We start from the raw sequence: 10959 nt of genomic DNA, 5'->3' as shown, positions 1-10959 counted from the left end.
ATGGCACCACTACAAACCTGACAAGAGAAGGCTGCTCACCAAAACTCACAGACCGAGCAAGGAGGACTGTGGCAGCGGGGGCGTGGTCAAGCATCGATCTGTGACCGGAGGGTGGAGTCAGGGAAGGTAAGTGGCAGAATCACTGCACCTGATGTCTATTAACATGTTTGTGTGTCTTCCCCAGTGACCATGCCCTATTTAAAGAGAGAGAGAGAGAGAGAGAGCAGAGGAGGAGAGCTCTCTCCCCAGCCAGACGACCTGTGTGTGTGTGCGTGTGTGTGCCCGTGTGTGACTGGGAGACAAGTAGATAAGCTGAAAAGCTGAATAAATATTTTTTGTGAACTCAGTTCTGGCCTGCCGTCCTTCTGTGCTCCTCCCACTCATACGAACTGTCACAGTGGTGCCGAAACCCGGGACTGGAGAACAGAAAAGAACAGCCACATGGAGTCCTCCCCCTTTGCGGACCTGGTCCACGCCCTCGCCACGGCCCAGCAGAGCCAGCACCAGGTGCTAGTCGCTCTCCGGAAGGAGCAAGAACAACAGTTCGAGGCCCTGGTGTTGGCACAGCAGGAAGATCGACAGGCGTTCCAGCACCTCCTCGCATCGGTGGGGTCCACCACCTCCACCGCCGCGGGCCCTTCCCCCCTCACCCTAACTAAGATGGGCCCGCATGACGACCCCAAGGCCTTCCTCATGCTCTTTGAGCAGGCAGCAGAAGCCTCGGGCTGGCCGGTGGAACAGCGCGCGGCGCGCCTCCTTCCCCTGCTAACGGGCAAGGTGCAGCTGGCCGCACTACAGCTCCCCGCCGACCACTGGCTGGTCTATGCAGACCTCTGCCGGGCCGTCCTCCAGCGTGTGGGGTGCACCCCCAAACAGCAGCAACAGCGCTTCCACGCTCTGTGCCTGGAGGAAGTCGGCCGGCTGTTCGCGTTTGGCCAGCAACTCCGGGACCCCTGCTGGCGGTGGTTGAGGGCCGATAACCGCGACGCCGAGGGAATCATAGATCAGGTGGTACTGGAGTAGTTCATTGCCCATCTACCTGAAGGGACCGCGGAGTGGGTCCAGTGCCACCGCCTGGCGTCACTGGATCAGGCCATCGAGCTGGCGGACCATTTGGCGGCTGTTCCGACGGCAGGAGAGCGGACATCCTCTTCTCCCCTCTCCTCTCTCTCTCTCTCTCTCTCTCTCTCTCTCTCTCTCACTTCCCCCTTCTGTGTCCTGTCCTCGCCCCGTTCCCCCACTGCGGAGACGGGGGCCGGCTCCACCCCAGCCGGCCCGCCGCACCCGCGGTGCCCTCCCGTTTCCCCCTTCTGTGTCTGTCTCTTCCCCCCCTCAGGTGAGTGAGCCCCAGAGCGCCGGTGCAGAGAGGAAGGCCGGGCCGGTTTGCTGGCACTGTGGGGAGCTGGGCCACCTCCAACAGCAGTGCTCAGCAATGGAGGTGGGCGCAGTGGTTCGGATCCCCGACGCGCCAGGAGCCGCTCTCGATCGGGCCAGAGCGTATCGCATACCGGTGAGTGTCCAAGGGGATACATATCAGGTGTTGGTGGACTCTGGCTGTAATCAGACCTCAATTCACCAAAGCCTGGTGCAAGACGAGGCATTGGGGGAGCACAGTTGGTGAAGGTGTTGTGTGTGCATGGGGATGTTCACAACTACCCTTTAGTGTCGGTCCACATTCTTTTTCGAGGGGAAAAATTTAGATTAAAGGCGGCAGTTAATCCTCGCCTTACCCACTCGATAATTTTGGGGACTGATTGGCCGGGATTTGGGGAGTTAATGAGTCGTTTAGTGAAGAGTGGGTCCTGCCGTAGTTCAGCAGGGGGAGGTCCCGGTGTCGCATTGGCGGGAGCAGCTGTCACAGAGCTGTCTACATCATCTCCGCGACAGAGTGAGGAGCAGCAGGCCCCTCCTTCTATTGGGGAATACCTCGCGGATTTTCCTTTAGAGCAGTTGTGAGACGAGACTCTGCAGCATGCATTTGACCAAGTGAGAGTAATCGATGGTCAAACGCTCCAGCCAAACGCCACCCCGTCCTTCCCCTATTTCTCTATTATGAAGGATAGATTATACCAAGTGACGCAGGACACTCAGACTAAAGAGCAAGTCATGCAGCTTTTGATTCCAAAGAGCCACCGGGAATTGGTATTCCAGGTGGCTCACTTTAATCCCATGGCTGGACACTTAGGGCAGGATAAGACACTAGCCCGAATAATGGCCCGGTTCTATTGGCCAGGAATTCGCGGCGATATCCGTAGGTGGTGTACGGCATGCCGCGAATGCCAGTTAGTAAATCCAGCGGCCATTCCAAAAGTGTCTTTGCGCCCTCTCCCATTAATCGAGACCTCGTTCGAAAGAATTGGGATGGATCTCGTTGGGCCATTAGATCGGTCAACACGAGGGTATCGCTTTATTTTAGTTCTGGTGGACTATGCAACGCGATACCTGGAAGCAATGCCTCTTTGCAATATCTCAGCACGCAGTATTGCAGAAGCGCTCTTCCGCATCATCTCCCGAGTTGGAATCCCCAAAGAGATTCTGACTGATCAAGGCACGTTGTTTATGTCACGCACACTGAACGAACTGTATGGGTTATTAGGAATTAAGCCGATCCGCACCAGTGTGTATCACCCACAAATGGACGGTTTAGTTGAACGGTTCAATCGCACCCTCAAAAATATAATTTAAAAATTCGTAAGTGAGGACACACGTAATTGGGATAAATGGCTCGAACCCTTGTTATTTGCAGTGCGAGAGGTCCCACAAGCCTCCACGAGGTTCTCCCCGTTTGAATTGTTATATGGGCATAAGCCACGCAGCATTCTAGATGTGCTGTGAGAAAATTGAGAGGAGGGACCTTCACCAAGTAAAAATGAAATTCAATACATTATTGACCTGCGCGCAAAACTCCACACACTCACACACCTAACCCAGGAGAATTTGCGGCAGGCCCAAGAACGGCAAACCCGCCTGTATGACAGGGGTATGCACCTTAGGGAGTTTGCACCGGGAGATAAAGTACTCGTACTGTTGCCCACATCGAGCTCCAAATTGATCGCCAAGTGGCAAGGACCCTTTGAGGTCACACGGCGAGTCAGGGACGTCGACTACAAGGTGAGGCGAACGGACAGGGGTGGGGCGCTACAGATTTACCACCTCAATCTGCTCAAACTCTGGAACGAGGAGGTCCCTGTGGTGTTGGTGTCAGTGGTTCCGGAGAAGGCGGAGCTGGGGCTGGAGGTTCAAAAGGGAACATTGGCATCGCGTACCTCTCCGGTCCCCTTTGGAGACCACCTCTCCCCGACCCAACTTGCAGAGGTTGCCCAGTTGCAGACCGAATTTTCGGACGTGTTCTTGCCCCTGCCCAGCCGCACCGACCTCATAGAGCACCACATTGAGACGCCCCCGGGGGTGGTAGTGCGCAGCCGCCCTTACAGGCTACCTGAACACAAGAAAAAAGTGGTTTGGGAAGAACTCGAGGCCATGCTCGAAATGGGCATCATCGAGGAGTCCCACAGTGACTAGAGCAGCCCGGTGGTCTTGGTACCCAAGGCCGATGGGTTGGTCCGGTTCTGTGTAGACTATAGAAAAGTCAACGCGGTGTCTAAATTTGACGCGTGCCCAATGCCTCGTATTGATGAGTTGCTCGATCGACTAGGCACGGCTCACTTTTACTCGACACTGGATTTGACAAAGGGTTATTGGCAGATCCCCTTGACTCCATTATCCCGAGAAAAAATGGCCTTTTCCACACTGTTTGGCTTACACCAGTTTGTCACACTTCCTTTTGGGCTGTTTGGGGCACCCGCTACATTCCAGCGGCTGATGGATTGGGTCCTCCGCCCCCACACCACCTATGCGGCCGCATACCTCAATGACATCATTATCTATAGTAATGACTGGCCGCGGCACCTGCAACATCTGAGGGCCGTCCTTAGGTCGCTGGGGCAAACGGGTCTCACAGCCAACCCGAAGAAGTGTGCGATTGGGCGGGTGGAAGTACGGTATCTGGGCTTCCACTTGGGCAACGGGCAGGTGCGTCCCCAAATTAACAAGACAGCAGCAATTGTGGCCTACCCGAGGCCCAAGACCAAAAAGGGGGTGAGACAGTTCCTGGGGCTGGCTGGCTACTATCGTAGGTTTATACCTAATTATTCGGAAGTCACCAGCCCGCTGACTGATCTCACTAAAAAGGGGGCACCAGATCCGGTCCAGTGGATGGAGCAATGCCAACGGGCTTTCTCTGAGGTGAAGACTGCACTGTGTGGTGGGCCACTGTTACGCTCCCCTGACTTTTCTCTCCCCTTTATATTACAGACAGATGTGTCGGACAGAGGGCTGGGGGCTGTTTTGTTCCAGGAGGTGGAGGGGGAGGACCGTCCAGTGCTGTATATCAGCCGGAAACTGTCGGTGCGTGAGGGGCGCTACAGCACGATAGAGAAGGAGTGTCTAGCCATCAAGTGGGCAGTCCTCGCCCTCCACTACTACCTGCTGGGACGCCCTTTCACCCTCTGTTCAGACCACGCGCCCCTCCAGTGGCTCCACCGCATGAAGGATGCCAACACGCAGATCACTCGTTGGTATCTGGCACTCCAGCCCTTTAACTTCAAGGTGATCCACAGGCCGGGGGTGCAGATGGTCGTGGCGGACTTCCTCTCCCGTCAAGGGGGGGGGAGTCGGCTGCAGGCCGGACGGCCGCCCGGCCTGAGTCGGGCGGTGGGGGTATGTGGCAGCGGGGGCATGGTCAAGCATCGGTCTGTGACCGGAGGGCGGAGTCAGGGAAGGTAAGTGGCAGAATCACTGCACCTGATGTCTATTAACGTGTGTTTGTGTGTCTTCCCCAGTGACCGCGCCCTATTTAAAGAGAGAGAGAGCAGAGGAGGAGAGCTCTCTCCCCAGCCAGACGACCTGTGTGTGTGTGCCCGTGTGTGGCTGGGAGACAAGTAGATAAGCTGAAAAGCTGAATAAATATTTTTTGTGAACTCAGTTCTGGCCTGCCGTCCTTCTGTGCTCCTCCCACTCATACGAACTGTCACAAGGACATTAATCAGAGATGCAACAAGCAAAGCTTTTTGCAAAGTTTCAGAAAGTTCCTGGAAATATTGTGAGAGGAGTTGATTTCAGAAGATGAGCACACTTTCATGAAATTGTCAAAGTACAAGTTTGGTAATCAAGGGGCCTAACGCTAAAAAAATTCGACCGAATTGAACTAAATTGCAATATGCATATTACCAACAAATAAAAAAGCCTTTTGCTAAGTTTTGTGAAATTCCTCCAAGAATTGCAAGAGGAATTCATTTCAGAAGACAAGCACACCCTCATGAAATTGTCAAAGTACAAGTTTGGTAATCAAGGGCTGTAACTCTGGTAAAATGTGACTGAATTGAACAAAATTACAATATGTGTATTACCGACATATAACAAAGAATCCTGTCAAGTTTTGTGAAATTCCTCCAAAAATTGTGAGAGTGTCAATTGAGAAATCAATTGAGATTTCAGAAGATGAGTACCCTTCCCAGGATGGATGGACAGACAGACAGATGGACAAAGGGAAGGACGGACATCGCCATGACATAATCCCCCTCAGGGCCTTTTGGCCAGCAGAGGATAAAAATAAGAAAACATGTTTGGAGTTTGCCCAACAACATGTGGCAGACTCCCCAAACATATGGAAGAAGATTCTTTGATCAGATGAGACTAAAATTGAACTTTTTGGCCATCATGGGAAATGCCATGTGTGGCACCAACCCAACACCCTGAGAACACCATTCCTACAGTGAAGCATGGTGGTGGCAGCATCATGCTGTGAGGATATTTTTCATCTGCAGGGACAGGAAAGCTGGTCAGGATTGAAGGAATGATGGATGGCATTAAATACAGGGCAATTCTGGAGGAAAACCTGTTTCAGTCAGCCAGAGGTTTGAGACTGGGATGAAGGTTCACATTCCAGCAGGACAATGACCCTAAACATAAGATTCAAGAGAACTTTATTTTCCCATGAGGGAACTTCATTTGTGGTTAGGCAAACATACATACATACTATCACCCTAATGTCCACAATAAATACTCAATAGAAATACCCCAAATACTTAAAAACTAGTGATGTGTGTGCATGTGAGAGAGGTCTTTTTGTGTGTTCAATAGTCTGATGGATGCTGGCACAAAAGTAGACATGGCTTGCTTAGTTTTTAGGGGCAGGGACCGAAATCTCCTCCCAGAGGGTAAGAGAACAAAGTGGTTGTTCAAACTGTGAGTGGGGTCGGATACAGTTAATTTACTTTTCCTGATGGCTTGTTTCTCAAATATGGCTGAAAAGGTGGTCTGAGGTTGTCCAAGACCTTTGCACACATCTTGGTGATTCTATTTAAAGGGCCCTTATTCAACTCACTCAGGGAGCCAAACCATGCCCAGATACCAAAGATGAGGGTGGACTGAATGAAGCAGTTGTAAAATGCTTGTAGAATAGACATTGACCTGCAGCTGTCACAGCTTACGAAGAAAGTACAGATGTTGTTGACATTTCTTAAAGATGCAATTGGTGTTGTTTTTAAATGTCAGCTGATGGTTAATGATGGAGCCAAGGTATTTATACTCCTCCACCCTCTCAATTGTTTGGCCATCTACTTGAAGAGCAGGGGGGCTGCTGGCAGAGCACCTGAAATCTATGACCATCTCCTTGGTCTTGGAGATGTTTAGATTCAGGTAGTTCGTCTTACACCAGAGTGAGAAGTTATCCATCACAGACTGCAGCCGTTCTGCTGAGTTGGAAGTGTCTACAATAACTGTGTCGTCAGAATACTTCAGATACATCATATCTGGATTCGCACTACTGGAGTCATTGGTGTATAGGGGAGATCATAGAACCTTGGGGGCTTCCTGTTGAGATGGTTCGGACTGAGCTGCAGTGGTTGTTAAATCTCACCCACTGCCGTCTGTCTATGAGGAAGAAGAGAAACCACAGAGTCAGGTGTGGGCTGACACCCAGTCTCTGGAGCTTGTGGCTCATGATGTGAGGCTGCATCATATTAAATGCACTTGAAAAGTCAATGAACACCAGCCTGGTGAGGCTCCCTGGTTTGTCCAGGTGCATGTGAACACTGTGCAGCAATGTCAAAACTGCATCATCTACCCCTCTGTCCTTCCTATAGGCAAACTGAAGTGGGTCGATGACCACACACACATCCACCTGCAGTTTGGTGTAGTGAGAATGAGCCTCTCAAAGCTCTTCATCACTACTGATGTCAATGCTACTGGACAAAAGTCATTCTTGCAGGTGGGTCTGCTGTTTTTGGGTATAGGACAGATAATAGAAGACTTCCAGAAAGCAGGGATGGAGTGCTGGGTTAGGGGCTCATTTCGCCAAGTATGATCTGGAAAAATCGCACGCGACCACGCGTGACTATGATCGCAGCTATGTTTTCCCATAGTCACAGGCAAAATCCGTGCGACCTAAACCTATTATTTTCTGTGTACGCTCTATGTTCAATGTTATCTCTTTCAACCTTCGATGTGTATGCTCTACCTGCGTCCTATACGCTCTGTAGGCGCTTTACATACGCTCTACTTGCATCTATCCACTCGATCTGATGCGATCTTAACACGACCAAGGCTCGTTCTGTTCAACCAATCTGCGACATAGCGTCGATCTCTCGGCGATCTATCCTCGCAAGTGCGCGACCTCAGCCGATCAAGGCTCAATCTTGGCTGATCTAGCTACGTACGAGTTGCAACGTACCCTCAATCAATATGATTTAGCCTGCGATATAAACGTTCTAGCCTCGCTCTGTACACTCAATTCTCTAGCTTTTCTAGACAGATTCTCGCCTGAGCTACGCGCAAATTTGTCACGGTCGCCCAGATTTGTGTGCGACCCACTGTGACCGTATAAAAAGGCCCGGCGATCGGTGGCTGACCATCAGTTTTTGACCAGTCTCCGAAGGGACAACATGGACCCAATTGCTCTGCATCATGCTATTGCGCCCTATTTATATGATGTTCAGTAGGCATAGCTTATGCGCCCTATTTATGCACCCTATTTATATGACATTCAGTACGCGTAGATTTAATAGGATTAGGCGAAGGTAGGTCGCAACTTAAGCGATGGCCGATCTTTATTGGTTGAAGTAGGTCGCACCTTAATCCTCTTTAGAATCCAATCGTGGGAAGAATAGGGAGCGTACGGGTCTATGGAAGGTCTGGGACAGGTTGCGCGGAGTGAGGCTTGATCGCAAAAGAGTGAAGCTAGATCACACAGATCGAGTGAGTGTCGAGGACGGGCCGAGCAGCACAACCATGCGCGCAATCAGTTCTCGCTCGAGAAGACTGAGCATCACTCATCCCCATTCTAGCCTCAATTGTCTCTCGACCAATGCATCCTTTCCTCAACCTTGTTCGCACTTTCGATGCTCTCTGTGCGACTTTTAGGTCGAGGCTCAGTTTTTTGACATGTCAAAAAACCAAGCTACGATCTCTTTGTTGGGGAGACCATTCCTCGACCATGTGCAACCACAGAAGACCAAGGCGTGACCAACCCTCGGTCAACCGTCGACTGCATACGACCTGCAGTGACCAAGCCATGCTCTGAGATCTCAGCGCGGTCTTCCGGGAAGATTTCTCAGTGAAATGACCCCCTTAGTGAGCGATTGAAAAACTCACAGAAAACCCCTGAAAGTTGCCTGGCACAGGTCTTCAGGAGGCAGCCTGATATATTATCAGGTCCAGGTGCTTTACTAGGGTTTACTCCCTTGAAGGCTTTCTCAACATCCTCCCGCTTAATGACAACTGCTGCCGCTGATAGTACTTCATTTGAGAGCTCAGTTATGAGTGCTTTCCTCTCTGTGAAAAAGTCCCTCTGCTCAAATCTGCAGTAGAAGTGATTAATATCTTCGGCAAAATCAGTTGGGCTCTGTGCTGTGGGAAAATGTATATTACGATTGGTGGAGAAGCCAACTAGTGTCTTCACACTCTTCCATGCCTCACTGGTATTATCATTCTGAAAGAGCTTCTCCACCTTTTCCTTATACACGCTTTTGACCATATCATCCATCATCTGTAGCTGCTTATCCTGTACAGGGTCCCAGGCAAGCTGGAGCCTATCCCAGCTGACTATGGGTGAGAGGTGGGGTACACCCTGTACAAGTTGCCAGGTCATCGCAGGGCTGACACATAGAGACAAACAACCATTCACATTCACACCTACGGTCAATTTAGAGCCACCAGTTCACCTAACCTACATGTCTTTGGACTGTGGGGGAAACAAGAACACCCAGAGGAAACCCATGTAAACATGGGGAGAACATGCAAACTCCACACAGAAAGGCCCTCGTCGGCTGCTGGGCTCGGACCCAGGACCTTTGTTGTGAGGCGACAGTGCTAACCACTACACCACCGTGCCACCCTTTTGGCCACCTTAATTTCTAAATACTGCTAAAGCTACACTGGAGTGGTTTAAAGGGAAACATTTAAATGTCTTAGAATGGCCTAATCAAAGCCCAGACCTCAATCCAATTGAAAATGTGTGACGAGTCATGGAATCCACGGACACATGTCGGCATTAATTAATTAATGCTTCTTTTGCAATTTTTCTCAGATTCGTTTCGGCCGACATGTGTCCGTGGATTCCATGAATCGTCACATATGTGGCATAACTTGAAGATTGCTGTACACCAATGCAACCCATTTAACTTGAAGGAGCTGGAGCAGTTTTGCTTTGAGGAATGGGCTAAAATCCCAGTGGCTAGATGTGCTAAGCTAATAGAGACATACCCCAAGAAACTTTGGGAGGTGAATACCTATGCACAGTGCAGATTTCTGTTTGTTTGTTTGTTTGTTTGTTTGTTGATTTTTTAATATTCATTATTGTTTGTGTCACAATAAAAAAAAAATGCACCTTCAAAGTGGTAGGCTTGTTGTGTAAATCAAATGGTGCTAACCCCTTAAAAATCCATTTTAATTCCAGCTTGTAATGCGACAAAACAGGACAAACACCAAGGGGGATGAATACTTTTGCAAGACACTCTATGTAGTAATTTAAGCTCTGTCTCTAATTCATGTCACATCAATGTGCTTACTTGAAATGCTAATGCATTTCAGTGTAGATGCACTGACTCAACGTATTGATTGTTGTTGAGGGCATGGCTGAACGTCAGTTGACTAAAATCCATATTTCACTTGCTGGCTCCCTGGGAAAAGTGTGAGCAAACTGGAAGGATGCCTGTTGGGAGCCCCAAACTGATGCCACAGAAAAGTGTTCGCCCTACCATCTGGAGATCACGAGTTCATCTACTAACAATGCTACAGTTATCTGATGGATGATACCACTGATTTGATACAATACCCCAACGAGGAATCTACCATCTAGGCGATACAGATGGAATATGGAATAGTCTCTCTCTCCTTTTGCTCTCACCTGTCAATCACAATGACATAAGCCAATCATGGGCATCTGGGAGCTCATGTATGCAGAAGACGGTAGATAGCACCCTTGTAAGGTGAATAGGCCAGGCTGCCGGGTGAGGTTTGTTTTGCCTGGCAACAGTTGTTAATATCTGCATTGAAAATAGGTATTTTAAATTTTTAGTAGATGTTTTATATGTAAAATATATAAAAATGCAATTATTTACATTCTCCGTTAACAGGGCCAGGTCCAGCTCTCACTAACGGGGTGGGCCAGGAAGGTTTTTTTTTTGGGGGGGGGAATTTGTTGGTGGGCCAGCCTTGTGATTGGGTGGGCCAGGCCCGCCCTGGGGCCACACTGCACCCTGCCTGTAGAGCCAGACCTGTCCATTAATGATTTTAATCCCTAATTTCTTATTTTCAGTATCAATATTAAATACTCATCTTTCATAACTCAGCATTTATACTGTCACAATTTTTTATTATTTTTTTTTACAAAATGATTCAAATAACAAATCACTTTTCAAACACCAGTGTTTTGGAAACACCTTTAGATCTATCTTGAGG

The 10959-nt window shown here is 49.6% G+C and overlaps 1 protein-coding gene across 6 annotated transcripts in view; it reads left to right on the top strand.

Moving 5' to 3' along the window:
- Positions 1–10959, top strand: part of rgs7a (regulator of G protein signaling 7a) — a 56880-nt gene that overhangs the window by 27427 nt on the left and 18494 nt on the right. The window lies entirely within an intron of this gene.

Source organism: Neoarius graeffei, chromosome 11, assembly GCF_027579695.1.
Source record: "Neoarius graeffei isolate fNeoGra1 chromosome 11, fNeoGra1.pri, whole genome shotgun sequence".
NCBI classification, from domain to species: Eukaryota; Metazoa; Chordata; class Actinopteri; order Siluriformes; family Ariidae; genus Neoarius; species Neoarius graeffei.
Note: the sequence above shows the minus strand (reverse complement) of the source record. Positions and strands in the feature narration are given on the sequence as shown.